The sequence below is a fragment of the Mus caroli genome, chromosome 2 (genome assembly GCF_900094665.2).
Source record: "Mus caroli chromosome 2, CAROLI_EIJ_v1.1, whole genome shotgun sequence".
Taxonomy (NCBI): domain Eukaryota; kingdom Metazoa; phylum Chordata; class Mammalia; order Rodentia; family Muridae; genus Mus; species Mus caroli.
The window spans coordinates 81,724,165-81,728,209 of NC_034571.1; the positions used below are offsets into that span (position 1 = coordinate 81,724,165).

At 43.4% G+C, this 4,045-nt stretch overlaps 1 pseudogene; it reads right to left on the reverse strand.

Annotated features, from left to right (window-relative positions):
* Positions 1-2,894: 2,894 nt before the first annotated feature.
* The window catches only part of LOC110306495, a 3,686-nt pseudogene continuing 2,535 nt past the window's right edge, over positions 2,895-4,045 (reverse strand).

Consider the following 4,045-nt stretch of genomic DNA (forward strand, 5'->3'; position numbering starts at 1 on the left):
CGTAACGAGATCTGGCGCCCTCTTCTGGAGTGTCTGAAGACAGCTACAGTGTACTTACATATAATAAATAAATAAATAAATAAATAAATAAGAAAAAAAATTAAAAAAAAAATGTTTAAAGGTTTCTTATGCTGCTTGGATTATGTTCCCTGCCCCAATTTTACTGTAACTTAATCAGTTGGACAATGGCATTAGCAAAATCAGAATTTTATCATGTATTTTATTACTAGAACTCCATTTGTTTTAAACATTTTTTATATTTCTGTACAGCATATGAAAAACTCTAAAAATAACTTAAACTGGTTTAAGGTGGAGTTACGAAGAAAAATGGGAATAAATTGAAAATTTCTTACTTGATATTTCTGGATAATATGGCTAAAAATGCAAACATAATTGTATGTTTTCTTCCTTCTTTCTTTCTTTCTTTCTTTCTTTCTTTCTTTCTTTCTTTCTTTCTTTCTTTCTTTCTTTCTTTCTTTCTTCCTTTCTTTCTTTCTTTCTTTCTTTTCAAGACAGGGTTTCTCTGTATAGCCCTGGCTGTCCTGGAACTCACTTTGTAGACCAGGCTGGCCTGGAACTCAGAAATCTTCCTGCCTCTGCCTCCCAAGTGCTGGGATTAAAGGCATGCGCCACCACGCCCAGCTTCTTTCTGTTTTTTTTTTCAAACAAGGTTACATGGTATAGTCTTGGCTGTCATGAAACTCACTCTGTAGTCCTGGCTCCCTTCAGAGATCTGCTTGCCTAAGTACAGGCATTGTGTGTTACCACTGTCCAGAGTAATTATCCCTCTGGTAAATGAAGGTTTTTATTTCACCATGATATGAATCCATTGTCTGTGTATGTATGTATGTATGTATGTATGTATGTATGTATGTATCTATCTATCTATCTATCTATCTATCTATCTACCTATGTATCTATCTATCTAGGTTTTGCAAGACAGTTTTACTGACTGTAGTCATGTCTGGCTTGGAACTCTATAGCTGTAGACCAGGCTGGTCTCACAAAGACCTTCCTCCATCTGCCTCCAGAGTGCTGGGATTAAAGGATCAAAACATGAGTTTTGCTTGCACGTATGCACCACATATATGCCTGGTATCTGAGGTGGTAGAAGATACCAGACCTGTCATTATGGACATTTGTGAGCTGCCTTGTGGCTTTTGAGTACGGAACACAGGTCCTGTGAAAGAGCAGTATGTGCCCTTTCAACCCCCATGCCTGCCCTTTCTAGAAACTTTTCCAAGATCAAATTCTACATTAAGTCCTTTGTGACCTTGAAGGCCCCTGGAAGTCTCAAGAGAATGATAAAAGTAGAAAAAAAGTCTAACTTTTTGTGATGAAAACTTTGTCAGATAAGAAGTGATTCTCCCTGGGTATGGTGGCTCATGTCTTTAATCCCAGCACTTGGGAGGCAGAGGCAGGCAGATTTCTGAGTTCAAGGCCAGCCTGGTCTACAAAGTGAGTCCCAGGACAGCTAGGGCTATACAGAGAAACCCTGTCTCGAAAAACAAACAAACAAAAAATACAAAATAAAAAAAAAAAAAAGAAGAAGTGATTCTCACAGGGTATGGCACTTCTTGTCTTTATTCCTGGAATTTGGGAGGCATTAGCCGGCAGATCTTTGTGACCTCCACCCTGAGGTCTCGGGAGTGTAGAGGGGAAATGGGGAGAGGATTTTAATGTAAGTTTTAAATGGCTTTCATTCCAATCCTCTGGACACAATGTTTTTAGTGTACTTCTACTTTTAAATTCTCTTCTCTCAGAGAAGCACCAGTTTATCTATTCATATTCCAGCTAGCAGCCAACACCCCTTTAAATTATCTTTCTCATATTTATCACCCAAACCCAAAAAATGTGCATGAGAATGGACCATCTTGTGGTTGGCTGGAGCTGCAGAACCAAGGTTGTGCTAGTTGGCCTTTTTATGTGGGGATCCCATCCTATTGTTTTTTAGTTATCTTTTTTGTGACCAACCAAGTCTCACTGTATTGCCTTGAGCATTAGCTGTGGACTTTATCAAGTGAGTAATTTCCAAATTCAGTGATGGAATGGGGAGCAGCATTCTCCATAAGCAAACCCAATAAATAGTGATCCACCCAGCTCTATGTGGGTGGAATTGTAGTGCCAGAGAGATGTTAGTGATTCACCCACAAGAGCTGATCTAATGCAATTCACAGCAGTGTCTTTACTTGAACTATCTTGGGACCCCTCAGTGCACTGCCCGACTGCCTTCAAGCAGGACACTTGGTGGAGCCCCAGATATTTATAGGGCAAGGCAAGTAAGCAGCATGCATGGTGGGGTTAGGTGGTGCAATCATCTGATTGGAAAGCTACTGTGGACTTTAACATAATTGGCTGGTGCTGGGAGTCATATCATAAACTTAATTTCTGCTCTAGTTAGGCAGTGTGGTAGGCTTGTAATCTGGTGTGCAAGTTTGATGAGGGAATAACCTGAAGATATTGGTCTTGTTGAGGGTTTAAACTAGAGACACCGATCTTGTTAGGGATTAGCCTAGAAACTGGAGCTAGGCTCAGGTTTTGTTGGTGGCAACTTGGAAACTAATACTAGGTACCAGCCTGTTTACCTGAGTTCAAACTTAGGTCAAGTTCTCTAAAGTGGAATCTGAATTTAAAAGTTTTGACCTCTTATCTCTCCCTTCCTCTTGTGACTAGAAGGCCCAATCAAGGGGCTTGCTGAAGCTTCTTGAAAATAGTAACAGGGTTTTTTTGTTTGTTTTTTGTTTTTGTTTTTTGTTTTTTGTCTTTGTGGTATCCTTGGGGCATGGGTAGGGCCCCATCAGTGGAAGACCAGAGGGAGGGTTTTTTGTTGTTGTTATTGTTTTTCCCCCAATTTAACAGCTCTATTTACACCATACCACCAACTCTGATGGCCCCTATGGTTTCTTGGCTTTCTTCACAGTAGATGAGCCGGAGGAGGCTGATTCCAGTCGTTCCCTCGAATTGGGTGTGACGGGTGCACCCACGACATCAATGATGGTGTCCTAGGTAGGGTCCAGACCAAGTCCAGATTCAGACACTGTTGGCTCAGCAGAAGCCGGGGTTGGTCCCACTGCTGCTGTGGCAGGGGTCCCCAGCACTCCTGCCCGAGCCAGGGCCTTGTGCCAGTGCCACAGCATCTGTAGCTCATATTTCACAGTTGGCACAGGCCTGCTTGAGCTTGTAGAGAAACACCAGGTCGCTACGCAACTCATTGAACATATGCACCAGCTCCTCTGTGGGGGTAGGGCTCAGCTCCACACCAAGTTCCAGAAGCATCTGTTCCAGCTCCTTGATCTTCTGACCCACAGATCTGGGCAGCTTCATCCGCTGCCTCCATGGTGTGACACCTGCTGCCTTAAAATCTGGAAACTTGATGCCTGCAGTCTCAGGAACGGCTTCTTAGCCTCCTTCTTTTGGGGTGGCTTCTTCTTGGGAACCTTGCGTTCCGTGCTCCGCTGCTCTGCAGTGGTGTCTGCTGCTGTAATCAGCTTCTGCAGGTCTTGGCTGCGCTTCTCCCGCTCTTTTTTCCGGGAGAATCTTATGCAGCTACTGTAGAAGATACTCCTCCTCTGTCACCTGCTCTGGGGTTCGGTTGTAAAGCCGCTCCAGCTGTTCCTTCCGCTGTCTCTCATGCCCAGCATCAAGCCCTGGTATTTTGAGATCTGTGCCTGGCACAGCCAGATCAAGCTTGGCACAAATGTGGCAGTACCTCTCTTTCAGGTCCTCCACAGAACGCTTCTTGAACTGCTGGTGGTCATACCGATCCTGAATAACTATGAAGCTCAGATCAAATCGGCTGCTGATGTCAAAGAGGTAGACAGTCTCTGCCTTAGTTCATGCATCATCATGAAGGTAGAGTTGGTAGTCCTGCTCTGAGTACAAGGGCGCCTTCACTATCTTATTGAACCTGGCAAAAGGGTAGTCCTTGCCTTCCTCCGCTGCTCGTCCCCAATAGAAAAATATAGCACCATCCTTTTGAGCTAGGTTGGTAAAAAGCGTCCATTTCCAAGGTCGAACCTTCTTGGCAATAGATTTTTTTTTTTTT